Source organism: Pan paniscus, chromosome X (assembly GCF_029289425.2).
Source record: "Pan paniscus chromosome X, NHGRI_mPanPan1-v2.0_pri, whole genome shotgun sequence".
Classification (NCBI taxonomy): domain Eukaryota; kingdom Metazoa; phylum Chordata; class Mammalia; order Primates; family Hominidae; genus Pan; species Pan paniscus.
Genome location: NC_073272.2, coordinates 46,884,320 through 46,908,194, shown reverse-complemented (window position 1 = coordinate 46,908,194; position 23,875 = coordinate 46,884,320).

Genomic DNA, 23,875 nt, shown 5'->3' with positions numbered 1-23,875 from the left:
AATAGATAAACATATTTTTGCAGAGAAAAAAAATCTTCAGCCATAATATAACACTGGGGCTTAGAACACAATACCCCAAAATACGGCACCTTAGTATGCTGAGTAGTTCGAACTGACAGATTAGAAGTCCTCAGAAGTAAAGTATCTCTCTGACCTCCTCCTGCCCTCCTGTCTCATCCTTCTTTCTCTCCCAAAGCAAGTCATAGAAACCAGAATTCCTCTTCCTCATGGCGAGTCATAGAAACTATGACTCCTCTTCCGCAAAGCAAGCTATAAAACTTGGAAAGATCACTCTCTAGTCTTCTCCCTTCTCCCTTGAAGACCCTCATTCCAGAAAGATCCTGCCCCATACCTAGGAGGAAGGAATGCTACACAGAGATGCCAAGGAGAATCTGAACAGACAGGACTTGTTGGGTTTCTCCCTCAGTTTATTACCAACAGATCACACCCTTTTGTCCAATCCCATTTCCATATACCTGCCCATTCTTCATCAAACCTAAGCACAAAAATAATCATTTGACCTGGGCCTTTGGGTCTTCATTTCTGAAGTCTCCCGTGTCACATAAAACTTTGATCAAATAAATTTGTTATGCTTTTCTCTTGCTAACCTTTCCCTTGTTATAGGGGTGTCGGCCATGACCCTAATGCTGGGTAAGGAAAGGCACCACACCTTTCTATCCATAGAATAATATAATACAATATTAATATAATACAATGATAATATAATGTAATATAATAAAACACAATATATCATTAATATACCAAGCATATATTAAGAATATACCAAGAATAGCAAGTAAAGAGACTTCATGGAGTAGGTCCTAGACATCTGTATTTTTATTAAATTCCATAAGTAAATCAATTGAAAATCACTGGACTAGATTCAAAAGGGCTGTGGCAAAGTAAGCATTTTTAAATTACAAGCTAAATTGTATCTGACAATACTATGCTGTTTTTGTTGTTATTGTTGCCTAATATCATCACACAAAGCAACATCAGGGCTCTGGTAAATAGAATCATATTCTAAAGAGCAAGGGCATTGACAAATTTCTAGGAACTTCCCAAGCAGCAACCAATTTCTGAAATATTTTTATTGAACACATTTTACCTATGAAAATTTAATCTAGGCAAAGCTAAGCATCTTTTCTGATTTGACAGCTCTTCCAATCCAACTCATCAGTTGTAACTTATCAAATAAACCTAATTATTTTGAACATATCTTTTTTGTAGGGTGAAAGAGCAAATCTTTGTAATTTTCCTAGAGCTCTCTAGGAAATCTCAAAGATCATTTTATGTGTAAAAAGATATTCTGAAAGTTTTATTTTATTTTATTAGATTTGGTTTAGAGAAGGCAAAAATCAAAAAAGTTTTTTTAGAGAAGATTTGGACACGATTCGGATGGGATAATGGGTAACTGAGAAACCATACCTCATTACCCATTTAACCAAAGTGAGAACAAAACATTTTCTAAATATATAGATTTTAGCAAGGCTGTAAAAAATTTTGGCTCTTTAATACGTGAGGAAGATTTTGTTCATTTTCTTAAGTGCTCAAAAGCACAAAATGTCAACATCCAGCATAGAAAACTGTCATTTAGGCAAATTACAGAGGAAAGGAACAGTTCACACTATAGGCAAACAGTAAACTAAAGCCATAAGCCCATCATAACTGAGCAAACTTTGCTAAGATTTTAACAAATATCATAGCTTTTCAGACTCAAGTACTATAAATTAAACCAAAGTAATTAAAATTCACTTTCCAAGTTTTGTCCTTTGTTAGGATTGCTTATATTCTGGAATAAGCTGACACTTCAGGGCAAATCTCTTGCAAGGTTAGAACTAATTTAAAAACAATACTGGCCAGGCACGGTGGCTCACGCCTGTAATCCCAGCACTTTGGGAGGCCGAGGCGGGCGGATCACGAGGTCAGGAGATCGAGACCTTCCTGGCTAACACGGTGAAACCCCATCTCTACTAAGAACACAAAAAATTAGCTGGTCGTGGTGGCGCGCGCCTGTAGTCCCAGCTACTCGGGAGGCTGAGGCAGGAGAATGGCGTGAACCCGGGAGGCAGAGGTTGCAGTGAGCCAAGATCGCACCACTGCACTCCAGCCTGGGTGACAGAGCAAGACTCCGTCTCAAAAAAAAAAAAAAAAAAAAAAAAAACTAAGATGTCGTTAACATGCAACATGTTCATCAATGTTGTCTTCAAATGAATCTGTAAGTATTTACATATTTAAACAATTTCCAACATGATAAGTATCAATAGTTATGACACTCAGGAAAACAACAGCAAACAACCTCTTTGGGGTCCTCAATAATCACATGAACCAATTCCTTATTTTATATATATATATCTTTCTCTCTCTCTCCTTTTCCCTTTCCCTCTCTGTCTGTCACTTTCTTTATATATCCTATTGGTTCTGTTTCTCTGGAGAACTCTGACTAATATAAGGTCTTAATCCATCGCAGTCAAAATATCTTACTTTTTCAAATTTTACAAAAATGTAAAGCCATATGAGTACATTACTAGGACCTTAGAAAGTGTCCATACATATGAGGGTCCCTGGAGCTTAAGATTCATTAGCTCCGTAGTAAATCTACCTCTACTTCTATTCATCTTTCAAACTCTGACCTTCAAAGAAGCTTTCCTGACTCCCCGACGTCCCTTTCCTACTCCCAGATAAAAATGATTATTCACTCCTGTGTTACTTCTATACATGTACATTTGTAATATTGTGTTTGCTACCCTGGTTTACCTTAATAGTTTGTAAGCTTCTTAAGAGGAGGTGCAGTGTCTTGTCTATTTCTATATTCCCAGTGCCTTACAAAGTAGGGCCTCAATAAACATGAATGAACGAAGAATGAATGATGAATGAATACCAAACATGGCTTATTTTGCTAGCCATTCAGAGCTCTCCAGCTGCAAAATCCCTCAGCGCACTACATCCCATCACACCTCCACTACCCAAACATAGTCCATTCATTTTCCTTCCTTTTCCACTGCCCCAGTCACCAAAAAAATACACTCATCTGTTGCAGTTATCTATTGCTGCATAACAAACTATCTCAAATTTAATGGTGCAGAACAGTAACAATCATTGGTTTTGATCTCTCCCTGTCTGGTGGTTAGCTTAGCTTAGTTTGGTGGTTTCTCAGTTAGGGTCTTCAATATAGTTGCAGTCAGCAGCTGGAGGTGAGGCCATTCCCAAAGCCGCCTGACTAACAGATCTGTACCTGGACTGGAAAGACTCAAACAGTTGGAGCCCAGAACAGTTGGGGCTCCTCAAATATCTCTGTCTCTAAGTGGCGAATCCAACATGGTGGCTTCAGCGTAGCTGAACTTCTTACATGATGGCTCAGAGATCCAAAGGTGTATGCCCTAAAGGAGAAAGAATCAAACAGGAACTGTATACAGTTTTGTGACTTAGACTGAAAAGTAATACTGCAACCTATTCCTTAGAAGCAAGTCATTAACACCAGCCTAAATTCTAGGGGAAGGCAGTTAGACTTTACCTCTTGATGGGAGGAGGATTAAAGAATTTGTAGGCATATTTTCTAACTACCACATTATCCCGTTGCACAGTCTTATGCAGACCTCACTCCCTCATAGGTGGCAGCAAGCTAATCAAATCTGACTGCTGAGAACATCTTGGAATTTCTTTTCTTTGAAAATGCAGAATATAGGACCCCAGTCTCTTCTGGTTTGTAGGGTTTCTCCTAACAGATCTGCTGCTAGTCTGATGGACAATAATTTTTTGGATATGACCCGGAAAGCATGGGCAACAAAAGCAAAAATAGATAAATGAGATTGCCTCAAACTAAAAAACTTCTACACAGCCAATGAAACCATCAACAGAGTAAAGAGGCAACCTATGGTATGGGAGAATATATTTGCAAACCATACATCTGATAAGGGGTAATATCCAAAATTATAAGGAACTCAAAAAACTTAATAGCAAGAAACAAATAACCCATTAACAAGTGGGCAAAAGACCTGAACAGATATTTCCCAAAAGAAGACATAGGAATGGCCAACAAATGTACAAAAAAAAAAAAAAAAAAAGCTCAACATCACTAGTCATCAGGGAAATACAAATTAAAATCACAATGAGATATCACTTCACACCTGTGTGAATGGCTATTATCAAAAAGATGAAACATAAATGTTTGTGAGGATGTGAAGAAAATGAAACCCTGGTACACTGTGGGTTGCAATATAGATTAGTACAGCCAATCGGAAAACACTATAGAGGTTTCTTAAAAGTCAAAAAAGACAATTACCATATGATCCAGCAATCCCATTTCTAGGCATATATCAAAAGGAAAAAAATTAGTATGTCAAAGAGATATCTGCACTCTCACGTTTATTGCAACATTATTCACAATAGCCATGATATGGAATCAACCTAGGTGTTGATCAATGGATCAATGAATAGAGAAAATGTGGCATACACAATGGAATACTATACAGCTTTTAAAAAGAAGGCAATTCTCTAATTTGCATCAACGTGAATGAAACCAGAGCACATTATGCTAAGTTAAATAAGCCAGGCACAGAAACAAATTACTGTATGATCTCACTTATACGTGGACTGCAAAAAAGTTAAACTCATAGAAGTAGAGAGTAAAATCATGGTTACCAGGGTGGGAGTTAGGTGCTTGGGAAGATGATGGTCAAAAGCTACAAAGTTCTAGGTTACACAGGAGGAATAAGTTCAAGAGACCTTTTGTACAACATGGGGAATATAATTGACAATGTATTGCATTCTTAAAAATTGCTAAGAGAGTATACACACACCTAGACAATGAAAAATTATTCAGCTTTTCAACAAGAAGAAAATTCTGCCATTAACAACAACATGAATGAACTTAGAAGACATTATGCTAAGTGAAATAAACCAGGCCTGGAATGTCAAATTACTGCATGATCTCATTTATATGTAGAATCTAAAAATGTCAAACTTGTGAAAGCAGAGAGTAAAATGGTGGTTGCCAAGGGCTGGAGAGTCAGGGAAAAGGGATGTTGGTCAAAGGGTATAATTTTTAGTTCTGCAGGATGAATAAGTTCTGGAGATCTAATGTAGCCTGGGGACTATAGTTCATAACACTGTATTGTATACCTGAAATTTGCTTAGACAGTAGATCTTAAATGTTCTCACCACACACAAAAAATGGTAACTACGTGAGGTGATGGATATGTTAATTAGCTTAAGAGTGGTAATCATTTCACAATGTCCACGTATGTCAAAACATTACATTAAAAAACAATCCTAAAATTTATATGGAGCAACAAGAGACCCAGTATACCCAAAGCTATCCGAAGAAAAAAGAACGACACTGAGGGAATCACATTACCTAACTTCAAATTATACTACACAGCTATTGTAACCAAAATAGCATGGTACTTACATAAAAATACACACACAGACCAATAAAACAGAAGAGACAATCCAGAAGCAAATCCAGACACCTACAGAAAATCCATTTTCTACAAAGGTGCCAAGAACATACAATGGGGAAAAGACAATCTCTGATAAATGCTGGGAAACCTGGATATCCATATGCAGAGGAATGAAACTAGACCCCCATCTCTCACCATATACAAAAATCAAATCAAAATGGATTAAAGACTTCCCACATTATAAAGCTACTACAAGAAAACTTTTGGGAAACTCTCCAGCACAGCACAGGCAACCAAAGCACAACTGGACACATGGGATCACATCAAGTTAAAAAGCTTCTGCACAGCAAGGGAAACAATCAACAAAGTGAAGAGCCAACCCACAGAATGGGAGAGAAAATGTTTGCAAACTACCCCTCTGACAAAAGGATAATAACCAGAGTTTTAAGGAGCTCAAACAACTCTACAGAAAAAAAAATCTAATAATCCAATCAAAAACTGGGCAAAAGATATGAACAGACATTTTTCAAAAGGAGACATACAAATGGCAAATAGGCATATGAAAAGGTGCTCAACATCATTGATCATCAGAGAAATGCAGGTCAAAACTACAATGAGATGTCATCTCACCTCAATTAGAATGCCTTATTGGCTTATATCCAAAAGACAGGCAATTGCAAATACTGGTGAGGATGTGGCGAAAAGGGATCTTTTGTTCACTTTCAGTGGAAATATAAATTAGTACAACCACTATAGAGAACAATCTGGAGGTTCCTGAAAAAAACTAAAAGTAGAAGTAACATATGATCCAGCAATCCCACTGCTCAGTATACACCCAAAGGAAAGGAAATCAGTATATTGAAGAGATATCTGCACTCACATGTTTGTTGCAGCACTGCTGAAAACAGCCAAGATTTAGAAGCAACATAAGTGTCCATGAACAGATGTATGAATAAAGAAAATGTGGTACTTATACACAATGGAGTACTATTCAGCCACACAAAAAGAATGAGATCCTGTCATTTGCAACAACATAGATGGGACTGGAGGTCACTATGCCAAGTGAAATGAGCCAGGCACAGAAAGACAAACATCACATGTTCTCACTTATTTGTGGGAGCTATAAATCAAAGCAATTGAACTCATGGAGACAGAGAGTAGAATGATGGTTACCAGAGGCTAGAAAAAGTAGTGGGGTGGTGGGGAGAGGTGGTTATGGTTAATGGGTGTGAAATACAGAAAGAATGAATAAGACCTAGTATTTGATAGCATAGCAGGGTGACTATTGTCAATAATAATTTAATTGTAGATTTAAAAAAACTAAAAGAGTATAATTGGATTGTTTGTAACACAAAGGATAAATGCATGACGTAATGGATACTCCAATTACTCTCATGTGATGATTATACATTGTATGTCTGTATCAAAATATCTCATATACCCCATAAATATATACACCTACTATGTACCCACAAAAATAGAATTAAAACTTTTTTTAAAAAGGGAATTACATTGGACACCTTAAATATATATATATTTTTATCCATCAATTATATCTCAATATAGCTGGAAAATAATCAAAATTTTGTAAAAGATGGCAGGATTCATTCAGAGAATTATCAAGGAAGGATTATAATTATTTTATTGTACTTTGTATCCTCCCATTCCTAATCCACAGAACCCCAAATTTAACAAATATAAACCCAAAATAACCATAATATTCCTCTCCATCACTGACCACCTTTTAAGCAAAACTGTTAAAAGAAGGGTCTCTCTCTGTAGCCAGCTGTCTTAGACCAGTTTATCCTAAAAGCAGACACTGAGAAGAGAATTTGTGTGCAAGTGACTTACCAAGGAAGTGCTCCCAGAAGAAACCATTAAGGGAATAGAGGAAACAGGGTGAGAAAAGGGAGGAAATCAGTCAAGGGTATAATTTCATGTGATATTCCAGACTCAGCCTGAGGTCTGGTGGGTAAATTACATGTCAGAATTTGTTTTGCCTGGAGACAGGGAAGCTGGGTCTTGTATTCCCACCCCAGTCTGTCATCGGCTACTGAGCAAGGGGCAGGAGTGGGGATGTAAGTTCCAGGCATTTCCAAACAATAGTGTGCTAGAGCCAGTTTGTACTGGCTTTCCAGAGGTAATTATTCCCAATTCTGAATTCAATAAAGTCTCATTGGTAGGTTGAAATCAGTCATAGTACGCATATTTATGCCATAAAAAATTATCAATACTACAAACCAGGATGTCAGGGGTTTTTTTAGAGAGAGAGAAATAGTTGTTAAATATTTACCAGCACACCACTGCTTCCAACTCTGTACAGCTGAGGTGATATTTGTGCCTAGGGACAATCCTTTGAAGGTCACAGGTGCCAGCCATTAGCTGCAAAGCCTGCAGAAGCTGGAGGATGGACACACAGCATTAGTAAAAGGAATAGAGGTGGTTTGGGTGGGGTGCCAGTAGTGTCTACTACACCAGCACAAATCTACTCTGCTTAAATATGGACCCACCATAAAGAACTCAAAGATGAGTTCTTTCATCTTTGAGGAAAAAAACAGCTGAACATGCAAGACTTGATGTGAACCTGGGGAGTACCTCCATCACTTACTTGGAAGATAGGAGAACTGGATAAATTATACCTGCCACTCAGGTCTGTGCCCGCAGATGCATTTACTCACAGGCTGGGTGGCAATGAGGAAGAAGAAGGTCCTTCTTCTGAAAGCCAGTGCATTCTTCCCTACTTGGCCCCATTCATAACTCAGTGTCTGACCAGGGAGTCTTCACAATGACAGCACCTTGTTATTAACAAAGAGGACAAATAGGAATCAAGGTGTTTCTTCCATGGAGAAGAGAACAAAGAACAATATCCAGCCATTACAGCCATTGACCTACTGGCTGGTGACTAGCTCCATTTCCATGGAAACAGAAAGCAGAACAGGAAAAAGAAAGGCCTTTCAGAATTATTTTTTGTGTTTTGAGTTGCTTTTTATAAAATAAAGCCAGCAAGGCGCCTCCGTTTTCTCAGCCGTGACCCCTACATTGCTCTCCAGAGCAACCAGTAGGCAGTAGAACAGAATGGCAAGAGGGTACCTGCCCACCCACTAAGCCTCCCCACCAGCCAAGGCAGCCTGACCTGGCGGGGCACCACACAATGGCAGCCACCCTGAAGAGGGGGTGACTTCGGAAGAAAACAAGAACAGTTACTTCCAAGGAGAACAAAGCCTTATGCAAAGAGCTAGCTGCTTTTTACATGTCTTTTTGACTTAAAAAAAAAAAAAAAAGTATGTATGTGCCTTAGAGAAAAAACTACATCCTTCAGTGAAGCAACATTTTGAAATTACGATAAAGCTTCACAGGTTGAAGTGCCGCAAATGTACTAGCCTTCCATCACCCCCTATCCTGGGCACTTTGGGAGAGATGGTCAGAGCAAACTGACCCTTGGGGCACTGAATTCTGTTTTACATCTTGGCCGCACTCCGGAAATCAAAAGCGTCTGTGGGCGCTCTGCCCCTTGGCATCTAGCCCGGGAACACGGAGCTCAGCCTCTTGACCAAGCCAAGGGGAAGCCGAGAAACAGTATCTCTGATAACATGCGTGATTTGCTTTGTGCAAGCTTCATGGAAAGCAACCATTTTAAGAGAAGCAAAGAACCCTATAGCCCACACACAACTGCCATAGAGAGAAAAAGTAGAATTGAGGGGAAAAAAAGACACCAAAAGAAGCGACCAGTGCCAATCTCTCTTTTCAGAAAGTCGAGTTTGCCTTGGTAACCATAACTCATAGTTGCCATAGTGATGAGTACGGTTGCATAGGAAATCTGATTTTATAGACAGAGACTAAAAAAAAAAAAAGTTCTGCGGGGCTCTTATGTTTGGGGCCTGAAGTTCTACTGAGTAGTGGGTTTTTTCCAGGAGCAGCCTCTGGAATGAAGATTTGGGTACAAGTGATTTATGAAGGAAGTGCTCCCAGAGAAAGTGGTAAGGGAATGGGGAAAAAACCAAGCAGGTTTAGGTGATATCCCAGCATCAGCTGATCCTGCAGGGAGCTCTAAGGAAAAAAATTGCTCTTCAGAGTTTGGTAGGTCTGAAGGCAAGCGAACTCGAATTTTATAATTCTGTAGCTGTTGGCTAAGGGTCACCCCAGGAATGTAAACCTTCAGCCACTTCTGGCACCAGTAGCCCCAGGGGAAACCTCTGCAGAGGAACTACAGGTGCAGGCCATTAGCAACAAAGCCCACAGGAGGTGGGAAGAGACATAATGCACTAATAAAGGAGGTCCAAGGGAATTCAAGGGGGCATCACAGTGTCCTCTTTAAATATGGCCAAGCTACTTGCTAAACAACATGAAAACTACCATTTGACCATCCACCCTCTCAAAGACATCAATTTCCTTAAGGTCTTTCTCAGGTAGCAGGGCCAGGACCAGAGTGAGACAAGGAAGACACTCACCTCTTGCACAAAATTTAAGGGAGCACCAAAAATCTCAAGAATTAAGACAAATAATATTTTAATTAATTACTTTTTAAAATAAAATTACAGAAAAAATTCATGATGAAAAAATATCAATATTTTAAATAAAGAATCGGCCCTCCCCTGCCCCATTCAGCTCACCCTAATCCTAGCCCAGCCTGGTCCTTTAGTGACAAAAACAGGAGGCTGGCCTGTGGGCTGTAGTTTGCCACTTTGATTTTTTTAATAGTGCTTTAAAATATTATGTGTCTTAATTGCTAAGAATTTTGGTGCTCCCATAAATTTTTCACTAGAGGCAAGTTCCTCACTCACTTCACCTTAGTCCCAGCCCTGCTCAGGGGAGTAACAACTTCCTGAGAAGTGGGCAGCATGCAAGGATTTCTTTCCTGTGACAACTACCCCCTCAACATACACACAGATACATCCTTAAATCCCTTTCCTTTCCCAATCTCCAACCCCAATTGTCAATCATTAGAGATTAAGATTTTTTTTTTTTTTTTTGAGACGGAGTCTTGCTCTGTCGCCCAGGCTGGAGTGCAGTGGCAAGATCCTGGCTCACTACAACCTCAGCTTCCCGGGTTCCAGCAATTCTCCTGCCTCATCCTCCCGAGTAGCTTGGATTACAGGTGCACGCCATCATGCCTGGCTAATTTTTGTATTTTTTAGTAGTGATGGGGTTTCACCATGTTGGCCAGGCTGGTCTTGAACTACTGACCTCAGGTGATCCACCCGCCTCAGCCTCCCAAAGTGCTGGGATTACAGGCATGAGCCACCACGCCCAGCCAAGATGTTTTTAAAAGTTGTTTTCCATTAACCAAATAAATACATTTTTGTACATCTTAAAATCTTCCAGCTCCCAGGAAGACCCGCCTGCTACGCTGATCATGCCTTCAATTAAAGTGACCAAATCATCTCTGCTTGCCTCAAACTTTCCTGATTTTAGCACTGAAAGCCACACATCCCCAGAAACCTCTCAGTTCCAGCCAACCAGGATAGTTGGTCAACCTACTTGTAATGTTGCTTCTCTAGAAGAGGACTGTGCCATTTCTTTGGATTCTGGACCCCAGGGCAGTGTCCCTATTCCAGTTACTATGGCTGCATAGCAAACCTCTCCAAAATGGTGACGTAAAACAACCACCATTTAATATGTCTTTGGAATTCATGGGTCAGGAATTTATGCAGAAGATATCTGGACTCTCAGCTGGGAAGACTCAAAGGCTAGGGTGACTTGGCTGTTGGTTGGAACCTCAGCTGGGCTGTCAGCCAGAATACCTCTCCATGGTCTTTCCATGTGATCTGTCTGCATGAGCTAGTTAGGGTTTCCTAAGATCATGACAGCTGGTTCCAAAAGCGAGCATCTCAAGAGACTAAGATGGAAGTGTGGAGCATCTATGATCTAGCCTCAGAAGTCACTGATATGGTTTGGATGCTTTGTCCCCTTCAAATCTCATGTTGAAATGTGACCTCCAGTGTTGGAGACGGAGTCTAGTGGGAGGTGTTTGGGTCACAGGGGCAGATCCCTCATGAATAGCTTGATGCTGTCCTCAAGGTAACGAATGAGTTCTCACTCTATGAGTTCACATGAGAGCTGATTGTTTAAAAGATCTTGGTACCTCCTCCCCTCTCTCTTGCTCTCTTCTCTCTCTTGCTCCCTCTTGCCATGTGACCTGCTGGCTCCCACTTTGCCTTCTACTATGATTGTAAGCTTCCTGAGGCCTAATCAAAAGCCGAGCAGATGCTGGTGCCATGCTTGTACAGCCTGCAGAACTGTGAGCCAAATAAATCTCTTTTCTTTAAAAATTGTCCAGCCTCAGGTATTCCATTATAGCAATGCAAACAGACTAATACAAGCATACGCCATCACTTTGACCATATTCTGTTGGTTGAGGCAGTCAGGCCCACCAGGTTCAAGGCAAAGGGACTGAGACTCCACCTCTTAATGGTGACTAACACAGGTGTAGAAGAGCATGTAGAATGAAGACCTTGTTTCAGGCATCTTTGGAAAATATGGTCTGCCACAGTCACACAAGCAACAGGATGTCTCCAGAGGAGGTGAGAAGAAATTTGGAGAACCTCCCACGCCTCAGCATGATCTCCAGCCCCCTCAAGATTCCTAGGTGCTTGCCCTGTGATGCTGTGAAGAGGCACGGGGATAGAAATTCTGGGCAAGAAGAGGGACCCAAAGTCCTGAGGGCCCTTAGGATGATCTTGGGCACCCGAACAATGACTGGACAATGGGGACCAGAAACAAGCTGTTTTTCTATGGAGTGAGGATTTTCATCCCCCAGGAGCTCTGATTCCTCCCTACCTCCTTCCCCTGATCAACACTTCTGTTATAGACTGAATGTTTATGTCCTCCCAAAATTTACATATTGAAGCCCTAACCCCAGTGGGATGGTATTTAGAGGCGGGGCCTTTGGGAGATGACTAGATTTAGATGAGGTCATGAGGGTGGGGCCCTCATGATGGGAATAGCCTCCTTTTAAGAAAAGGAAGAGGTTTGCCCTCCTCTCACCATGTGAAGACACAGTGAGAAGGTGGTCACCTACAAGCCAGGAAGAGGGCCCTCACCAGAATCCAACTACACTGGCACTTTGATCTTGAACCTCCAGCCTCCAGAAGTATGAGAAAATAAGTGTCTGTTATTTAAAGCCATCCAGTCTGTGTAGTATTTTGTTATGGCAGCCTGAACAGACTAAGACAACTTCTCCCATAGAGATCATGCCCAAAGAAAAGAAGTAAAAGTATTTGTGAATCCCCTCACGTGCCCACAGTAGTGCGTGCACTGGGAGGGGGTGCCTTCCCTCTGATCACTATCTAAGGTGGCCACCAATCCCTGGGAAGGACTCCAGAGCCTCCAGTTACTGGCCACAGAAACTTCAGGCTTGTTTGCTCAGATCCCTGGTGAAGCATTCCCTCCTAGGGTGCTTTTGTCTTGGAAGGGGCAGAGGCCAAGAGCTCTTTAGGTCAAGGCCCTAAATGCACCTGACTTCCAAATGTGTGTGAGAGCTAGCCCACATGCCATTGTACAAATATAATTTGCAAGAAGAAAAGCAATCAGAGGCTTTAAATACAAAATTGGAAGATATATTTTTAAAGTTCAGTGACAGTAAAAGCATCAAAATCCCTTTGTGTGGGGGTTTTCAAGGCCAAATTAAGATCCCTGAGGGAAATTTAGAGATATGAAGCTCTGTCTCTTTTAAAACTTAAATACTCAGGGGACAGCACACTCCTGTGTGACTTTGATTCTTTTGTTAAAGCTGTGGGAAAAAAAAAAAAGAAGAAAGCCACCTTTTAGCTCTGTATTTCAAGCCTGAGTAGTGAGCGGAGAGAACAACCCACAATATAGTATAAGAATAGCAACTAAAAGAGAAGGATACGAAACTGACAAATAGGCCTTATTAATGGTTTCCACAAAGTAGGCAAGTCAGAAAAAGTTAAAAGAGTTCCAGGGTGGTTTGCGGGTACATCTGCCAGTCAATTTTCAAGCAAAATTTTTATTTTCATGTTTTTTCCTATATTCAAAACTAAATCAATGGTGGTGTGCATGCATTTTGTTATTGTTGTTGTCATCATCAGGCTATCTGTTTAGGCCTCCTAATAATGAGCTGTTTGCTCTTTTTATATTTGATTCAGACTTCCTTAAAATGACTAAGTTTTCATAAAGAAATAAATGAACACCCAACCCTACAATGGATTAGAATCTAATTTAAAGGTTACACCAGTTGCTATTGATTTTTGTTTCCTATAATGGGGTCCAGTGAGTCAATAACATATTGTGCAGATTAGAAAGAGGACTACAAATTTTTCCCCTCTCAGTATCCATGCCACTGAAAGGCGCATTGCAGATTTTGTATTCAGAAGTGGGGTTTATTTTTTCATCTGTTGAATCTGAGTTAGCCATGTAACTTCTTTTGGCCAATGAGATGTTAGTATTATGACACAAGGAGAGATTTCCAAAATATTTGCACACTGGAGCTTCTCTTGAAAACTTACTTGCAATTGTGTTAAACAATCCCAGGCCTGAGAGACATGTGACTCAATCACGCCTGTCACCACAGCCACCAAAAGCACCAGCCAACCCTTGGAAGCAGAGCCACTAACTGATGGGAAGCCAACTGCAGATGAGTGAGTGACCCAAGCTGAGACCAACAGAAGAACTATTCAACTGAGCCCAGCCAAAGTTCCCAACCCACAGGCTGGTGAACTAAGTAAATGGTCGATATGTTAAGCCATTATATTTTGGAGTGGTTTGTTATGCAGCAGTGGTTAACTAACACACGTGGACTCACAGGTGTTTATTTCCCTGATGAATTTCTTAATAAAAGAGGTAACAAAGGGCACATGTATCAAATAATATCAGTGTCCATTTAATCTCATGATACTTGGAATTGTTACCATTTTTGATTTTTTTTCTTTATTTTCTTGCCTCTGGAAAGAGAATTTTTGATTTTTAAAACATATTTCCTCTTGCATCTCCCCATGGCAACAGTGTGAGTTGGTAGGGTTTAGGTTAAATCAAGGGTGTGGCCGGCTGTTGAAGGGCAGAACGTGAAGCTGGGTACTTTCAGCCTCTGTTTTTGACCCAATACTGGAGGGCATAGCAGCCAAGTGGCCAAAGCTCCCTGCCCTCAGCCATTGACCTTGAAGACTTCAAGGCTCCTTTCTGTGTCCTCAGTCCTCGGGGTGCAATTTGCACTCCCTGCCTCCATGGGCCTCTTTCCATAAGGGTTTATTACAGGAACAGAAGTACAACAGCCAATTGCCATGCAATCAGTGCAGTTGTACAGGGCCTCACATTTAGACAGAAAGGCCCCTGTGGTGGAAAGAGTTAACAAAGCAGGCCTGACTGCTTAGCCTTGAAAAGATCTGCTTATAAGGTTGGCCGTTGGCTGATGTCTGGGAAGTTGGATTTTAGGAGGGTTCCCACCCTTCCCTAACTGATAAGATGGTTCATTGCCCCTATATTGTTCATACAAATAATGAGGTTTATGCTGAACAGCAGCTTTTCTCCTGGGAATCTGGAATTTGGGTACATGCCAAGCAAGGGGTGCCTATGTGACCAGCCCCCAATCAAAACCCCAGGCACTGAATCTGTAATGAGTATTCCACAGTTGGCAACATTTCACATGTGTTGTCACAACTTGATTGTGACTTCACGGGGAGAGAACTCTTAGAAAACTGCACCTGGCCTGCCCCGGACTTTGTCCCATGAGCCTTTTGCCTCTGCTGACTTTGTTTTGTATCCTTTCGTTGTAATAGCCATGAGTGTGACTATATGCTGAGTCCTGTGAGCCCTCGTAGTGAATCATTGAACCCACAGATGGTCTTGGGGATCCCAGACCCAGACCCAGACCCACATTTGGAGTTTAATGCTCTGCAGTCACCATTTTTACATTCTTCATTTTTATCTTTGAATTTGTGCTTACTAAGTGAAGTCATCTGTTGAATCTGGGTTGGCCATGTAACTTCCTTTGGCCAATGGTACATTAGTATTATGAACAACAGAGCTTGCTCCAGAGACTTTAAATCTTTCACCCTCACCTCTCCCCATCTCCCAGGAATGATTCCCACCCCCATATCACCTCACCACCCAGGACTGCTGCTGCACTCTGCCACCAGCATGTCCCTAGGCAAAAAAATGGGGTTGAGCACATTTGCCCTGAGGGTCTCTGGGTGGGGCATGGTGGCCACGGCCCTTGCCAAGGCTAGCAACTCCATTGTGCGTTCTTATATTCAATTCAGTCTTCCTTAAAATGACGAAGTTGGGTTGGCCGCGGTGGCTCACGCCTGTAATCCCAGCACTTTGGGAAGCCGTGGCGGGCCGATTGCCTGAGCTCGGGAGTTCGCGACCAGCCTGGGCAACACGGTGAAAACCTGTCTCTACTAAAATACAAAAAATTAGCTGGCCGTGGCAGCGTGTGCCTGTAGTCCCAGCTACTCAGGAGGCTGAGGCAGGAGAATTGCTTGAACCTGGGAGGCGAAGGTTGCAATGAGCCAAGATCATGCCACTGCACTCCAGCCTGGGCGACAGAGCGAGACTCCGTCTCAAAAAAAAAAAAAAAAAGACTAAGTTTTCCTAAAGGAATAAATGAACACCCAACCCTACAATGGATTAGAATCCAATTTAAAAGTTATACCAGTTGCTATTGATTTTTGTTTCTTATAATGGAGTCCAGTGAGTCAATAGCATATTGTGGAGATTAGAAAGATTAGACACTGGGGTGACTTGGCAGAGGCCAAGGCTCTTGTCCACCTCCATCCATGTACTCAGCAGGTCCAGGTACAGAGGTTGCAGTGCCTTTTGCAGGTGGGGGCCCTTTTTCATGGTTTGAGGCAGTGGGCCCACTGGAAGGAGAGATGCCTGAAGGCTTCCCTGTTCCTGTCACATTGCATATCAGTCTGGCAGCTGGTAGCATCCCAGTGTCAGGACAGAGGCCCCAGGTGCCTGTGAGGGTCTGCATTTAACACACAGGATATATGCCCAACGAAGCACAGCATTAAACAGCAGGTAAAAATAACATGACAGACAGGTGGAGAGAGAGATTATCTGTGAAAGAAAAGAACAAGCTTTATATTTTGGTACCTTTAATGGCACATTTTTCCTGCTTTTTGAACAAGGGGCTCCCACATTTTCTGTTTGAACTGAGCCTCGAAAATTCTGTAGCCAACCCTGACAACAGCTGAATATGTTGAGCTCTTGGCATGTTCCCTGCATCATCTCATTTCATCCTCACAACTATTTCCCATGCTTTTGGACTGATATCCTTGAATTGCGTTTTTCAACTTTTTCAACCATGACTTTGAGTAACAAATCTATTTTACATCATGGCTCCTACATATAAATTAAACAACTGTTTCACTAAATAATAGCACTGTAACATATGATAAAGTAAAGACATAAAGTTAATAGCACGTGTGATTTTATGAAAACTTAAATACAATATTAAAAACTCCCCAATAAATAGTATAAAAAACAAAACTTGGAAGAAAATGTTTTTGATGAAGCTCGACAGCCTAGATCATAAAGGAGCAAGGATACATGTATAACTAGAACACTGTTGAACCTGTTTTTAGACTAGTTTTTTCTTTTAAGCTGATCACAGCCTAAACTGATTTCACAATACTCAATTAATGGGTCACTTTCTATTATTTGAAATACAGTCTTCTGGAGTAATGCTCCCCTACCTCTGCCCCTAATATCATGCAAAATGTGATTAAGTGTTCCACAGAGAAAGGGTTCCACAGGGAATAAATATAGCAAATGCTGCATATGCATTACCGTCGTAGATATTCACAATGCACATTACCATATTACTATCTCTGAGAAACCCTATAGTGGAAAGAAATCTTTATCAACAATTAGCATATAATCCTTCCTAGGTATTTATTGGGTCAAGAGAAAATACACCCCTGATATGTGGATATTTTAAAAGAGTAAAAACAACAAAACTGTATCTTTGATTTTACAAAATGGGGTCAAAATTACTCTCAGATAAAAAGCCATAACTTTAATAGATTTTATTGTTTTAAAACATAAATTTTAAAATATTAATTAAAGAGTCTATTCAAGACACGTATCAGAAGATAATAAAACAACTCAAGGAAAATCAGGATGATAGAAATAATTGAAAATCATAAATTTAAAAAAGGAAAATAAAATTTTTCTTTAAAAATTGAATTTTGTCAAATACAATTTTAAAGAGAGAAAAAAACACAAATAAATAGACACAATGGGTAAAAGAGAGCAAACAGATGTGTGGGTTTGACCATCTTGATAACATAAAGAATTTTCTGGAAAATATAATGAAGAAGGAGAAAACTCAAACAGATCAATAACAATAAAAAAAGAAAAGCATTTGCAAGGAAGTACCTTCAAAGGAAGGCTGGAGGACCAAATAGTCTTACCAGTGAGTCTTTTCAAACTTTCAGTAAGCTAATTTCTAATGTTCCATAAATTGCTCCAGAAAAAAAAAAACCCAGAAACCTACTAAGTTTGTCATATTTAACTAAAATAAGTTTGACACTAAATCTGAAAAGTACAGCTAAAATTCTATAGACATAGACCATTAGTGCTTATAAAATAAAATAGCTAGAATGCATTAAAAACACATAAAATCGAATGCAACAGAATAGTACAATAATAACCTACCACATCCACACCTAATCGGAGTTGATTCCAAGTCTTGCAAGATTTAATTTATAGTAGGAAATCTATAAATAGCATATGTCACATCAATAGATTAAATAAAAAACTCATCACCACTAAGAATGCTTTAAGAGCATTTTAATTAAATTCAAACCTAACTCATGATTTAAAATATCAAAACTCTTTTAAATTAAGAATAAAAGGATATTTCCTTGATATTAAAAGTTATTAACTAAGGGTTTTAGGAGTCCATGGATAATAGTTAGGGGGGCTGTGATCCCATGAAATTGTATGAAAAATTGAGTATGTGTGTCAGCAAGTGTTTTCTAGAAATAAAATGAATAAAACTATCATCAGATTCTCAAAGGAGTCTATCATCCAAAAAATCTAATAGCCTTTACTCTATAGGATAAATGCTTTTTACCTTAACCTAATTAACTTTATACTCAACTGAAAAAATAGGAAGCATTCCTATAAATAGGAGAAATAAGACAATGATAGTCCCTGTCTATTGTTAACTTTAACATGACTCTAGAAGTTCTGACCAAGGCAATAATATGTAAAACAGAAATAAGAGCTATAGCCAGGTGTGGTGGCTCATGCCTATAATCCCGGCAACTTGAAGGCTGAGGCAGGAGGATTGCTTGAGGCCAGGAGTTCAAGACCAGCCTGGGCAACATAGCAAGATCTTGTCTCTACAAAAATAAATAAGTAAATAATTTTTAAAAAGAAAAAAGCTTTTGTAGCCCCAGCTACTTGAGAGGCTAAGGCAGGAGCATCACTTGAGCCCAGGGGTTCAAGGTTATGGTGAGCTAGGATTGCACCACTGCACTCCAGCCTGGGCAACAGAGTGAGACCCTGTCTCAATTAAAAAAAAAAAAAAGAGCTATAACTACTAGAAAGCAGTAGATCAATTTATCACAATATGGTGGTATAGCTGGAAATTCTAAGAAATCAATAAAATATACTGTTCAAACTAATCAACAAATTATGCAGCATAGCCCATTACAAAAATATATATATATACAGTTATAAATTTCATAGTACAATGGGAAATCCAAAAATAATCATTAAAACTTAAAATAATTAGGAATAAACAACATAAATCCATAAAATTCTATGAAAAATTTCAAAACATTGCTGAAATAGTATTTTTATGGCCAGAAAAACATACCATTTTCTTTTCTTTTTAGAAAAAAATTTGATTGGATATTTTGAAACATAATACAAATTTATTACTCCATTTTACTCCTTCAATATGTTCCTATCTCCAAAATTCTTTTTTTTTTAATTTTACTTTAAATTCTGGGATACATGTGCAGAATGTGCAGGTTCATTACATGGGTATACATGTGCCATGGTGGTTTGCTGCACCTATTAACCCATCATCTAGGTTTTAAGCCCCGCATGCATTAGGTATTTGTCCCAATGCTCTCCCTCCCCTTGCCCCCCACCCCACAACAGGCCCCGGTGTTTGATGTTCCCCTCCCTGTGTCCATGTGTTCTCATTGTTCAACTCCCACTTATGAGTGAGAACATGTGGTGTTTGAAAACATACTATTTTCTTATACAACAATACTTTTGTAGAATATAGATAACAATTTTATCCCAATTATTTCAAAGGTCAAAAAATATTCCAATTAAAGTCCCAATGGGATTTACTTTCAAATTTTTCCAAAAGATTATTAAAGAATATCTAAGAGAATAAACACCAAGAAAAATATATAAAAACCATTGGGGAAAATGTAAAAAAGACTTTAAAAAGCTAATAAAAAACATAGAGAAAAGTAATGATGGGTTACTTACACTTCCAGATATTAAAACATATTATAAAACTCTAATAATTAGAACAGTGTTATAGTGATGCAAGTATAGACATGCTTATCACCAAAAATATATAGCTGATCCAAAAACTTCCTAGTATAAAATCCATGATGCAGCTGGGCACAGTGGTTCACGCCTGTAATCCTAGCACTTTGCAGGGGGCAAGGCAGGTGGATCATTTGAGATCAGGAGTTCGAGACCAGCCTGGGCAACATGGTGAAACCTCATCTCTACTAAAAATACAAAAATTAGCCAGGCATGGTAGTGAGTGCCTGTCATCCCAGCTACTCAGGAGGCTGAGGCAGGAGAATCGCTTGAACCATGGAGGCATAGGTTGCATGAGCTGAGATTGTGCCACTGCACTCCAGCCTAAATAACAGGGCCAGATTCTGTCTCAAGGAAAAAAAAAAAAAGATCCATGACGAGAGTAGGATCACATATCAGTGAGGAAGGGACTATTTATTGGAGAACGCAACAAATTATCTAGTTATTTTGAAATAATCACAATTTTGTTACCACTTATGGAATGCTTACACTGTGCTAGGCCCTGTGATAAGTATTTTACATACATTTATGACTTAACCCTTACAAAATTCTTATCAAGTAGATACTGTTATTCTCATTTTATTGTTTATGAAATTGAGGCACATAGAGGTTAAGATATTAGACTAAGTTACACCTCTAGTCAATGGTCAAGTGAAGTTTCAAATCCATGTTGGTCTAACTCCAATGCAAGTCCAAATACATTTTATATACATTAAAGACTTTTATTATTACCTTTAAAACCAGAGGTACTTCCATGTTCAGGACAATGAAGTGGACACCCTTTTCCCTATTTTCCTGCTATGTAAACTGAAAACCCCTGGACATGACATACATTTTAGAAAGAAGTTCAAGATGGCTGAATAGATGCATTTCATACTCACCTCCTCCACTAAGAAGAACCAAAATAGTGAATAGATCATCACACTTTGAATAGATCACCCAAGAAAGAACATGAGAATGCAACAGAAAAGTGACAGGAAACACCTAAAGCAAAGGAGAGGGAAGTGAAGCAGCCTGCTCAGCCAGGATTGGCTGAGATCCAAGAGAGACTTCCCAATGTGGAGAAAATGGAAGTGAGAGACCCCCAATGGTCCACATTTCCACTGTGGCCTCTTGTAATCCTAACGACAGGAGAGCTTCTCGACCCTTGCAGGGCCAGAGACTAACAAACGGAGGTGCCACAAGAGACTGTGTACCAGCACTACTCTGTCACACAAGGAGGGAGCTCATGCTTGGTCCCACACGCTCCCTGAGAACTAAACAGGTTCAGAAAGGTACCATTTTAGAGACCCACCCCCAAAAGAAAATGCACTGTCCTGGGGCCCAGCAGCACTGAGGCTGAAGCACAAGAGAAGCACTGGCTGCTGCTTATGGCGCCAAGGCCTGAGAAATGCACACCTCTGGGGCTGAGGTGTAAGTAGTTCATGCAGTCTCCACCCACTGGCACTGCCCTCCCCCTTGGTATCCCATGGCAAAGAACTTGGCTGCATAGTGTCCATGCCCTAGGGTTTTGTGGAAGGCCAAACTTAACAACCTACGGTATCTGGCAGAAGAAATTTCTAGACAACAAAGCATTTGATAAGAGAAGTTTGATCATCTTGGCTGTTTTTAACAGCTTACAATCAGATACAGTGGCAAAGGAATGATATAAAGCTGGAATTTATAATCAAAAGGGAAGCAGAGCATAAAAATTCAGAAAATTTGCAGGCTGACCATGTGGCAGAGGAGGAAAGGGCATTTTCAGGAGAGGAATCTAGGAGTGCTATAGAGAAACCACTTGCTAAAGAGATTAGCAAGACTAAAAGGAAGCCAGGTGCTAATAGCCAAGCCAATGGGAAAATGTCCCCAAAGGCATTTTAGATATCTTTGAGGGCACCCCTCCCATCACAGGCTCAGAGGCCTAGGATTACAGAATGACTTGAGGGACTGGCCCAGGGCACCACTATCTTGAGACTCCTAGAGATGCTGCTCCTCACATTCTGGTTGTTCAGTCTCCATTCATGGCTCAAACAGCCTCAGGTACTGGTCAGGCCCCCACTCCAGAGACTTCAAGAAATAAGCCTTGGTGACTTCCATGTGGTGTTAAGTCTGTAGGCATTGAGAACTCAAAAATAGTGGAAGTTTGGCAGCTTCCATTTAAATTTCAGAGAATATGGGAAAGTTTGCATGCCCAGGCAGAAGCTTGCTACAAGAGTTGAGTACCACAGACAACCTCTACTAGGGAAGTATCCAGTGGAGCTGTGGGAGCAGGACCACTTCCCTCCAGATCCCAGAATCATAGAGCCACTGGCAGCATGCATCTCATAAAAGAAAAAAAATTGATGTTAGATTTCATTAAAATTAAAAATGTTTGCTCTTTGAAAGACCTTGTTAAGAAGATTAAAAGACAAGATACAGCCTCTAAGTCTGGAAAAGCTGCAGGCATCAGATTCCAACTCGTGAGAGCAGTCACATGGGCTTCACCCAGCCACACCTGAGGGCAGGGTTGCCTGAGACCTCAAGAGCCCATCCCTTGCACCACTGTGCCCAGGATGTTGGACATGGAGTCAAGGGAGATTACTTTGGAGCTTTAAGATTTAATGTCATTCCTGCTGTGTTTTAGGCTTGCATGGGGCCTCTTACCCCTTTCTTTGGGCCAATTTCTCCCTTTTGGAATGGAAATGTTTACCAAATGCCCGTACAACCATTGTGTCTTGAAAGTAAATAACTTGTTTTTTATTTTACAGAATCATTGCTGCAAGGAACTTGCTTTGAGTCTCAGATGAGACTTTGGACTTTGGACATTTGAATTGATGCTAGAACAAGTTAAGACTTTTAGGGACTATTGAGAAGGGATGATTGTATTTTGCAATGTGGGAAAAACACAAGATTCAGGGGCCATGGAGAGAACGTTATAGCTTGGATGCTTGTCCACTCCAAATTTCATGTTGTAATTTTATCCCCAATGTTGGAGGTGGAGCCTAATGGGAGGTGTTTGGGACATCGGGGGCAGATCCCTCATAAATAGATTAATGCTTGGGTGGGGAGGGAGTGAGTGAATTATCACTTTATCAGTTCCCATGAAACCTGGTTGTTAAAAACAGCCTGGCACCTCTCCCCTCTCTCTGGATTTCTCTCTTTCTCTCTCTGTCTTTCTTTTGCTTCCTCTCTCTCTCTCGCTTCCTCTATCATCATGTTATCTCTGCAGACAAGCTCCCTTTCACCTTCTACCATGAGTGGAAGCAGCCTGAAGCCCTCATCAGAAGCAGATGCTGGCAGCATACTTCTTGTACAGCCTGCAGAACCATGAACCAAATAAACCTCTTTTTTTTTATAAACTACTCAGCTTCAGGTATTCCTTTATAGCAGCATTAAACACACTAAGACAGTATAAATCTAACAAAACATGTACAGGACTTGGTTGCTGAAAACTACAAAATGCTTTTGAAATAAATCAAAGATAAATGGAAAGACATACTGTGTTTATGGATTGGAAGACATTACATAATAAAAAGGTCAATTCTCCCCCAAATTAATATGCAGATTTAATGTAATTTCTGTCAAAATCCCAACAAGGTTTTATAGATATAGATAATAGTCTAAAATTTATATGGAAATATAAAGGATATAGAATAGCTTAAGACAACTTAGAAAAAGAAGAATAAAATGGAAGGAATTACTCTACCTAATTGTCATACATATTATAGAGCTACAATAAAGGCTTGTGTGGTATTGGCAGAGGGATCAACATATAGATCAATGGAACAAAAGAGAGAACTCAGCCAAATACAAGTACAGACAACTGATTTTTGACAGAGATGCAAAAGCAATTCAATGAAGGAAGGATAGTCCTGTCAACAAATAATGCTGGAGCAATTGGATATTCACAGGCAAAAACACATACATTTCCTAAACCTCACATTTTATACAAAAGTAAACTCATTAAATGTAAACCATAAACTATAAAATTTTTAAAAGACAACATAAGAGAAAATCTTCAGAACCTG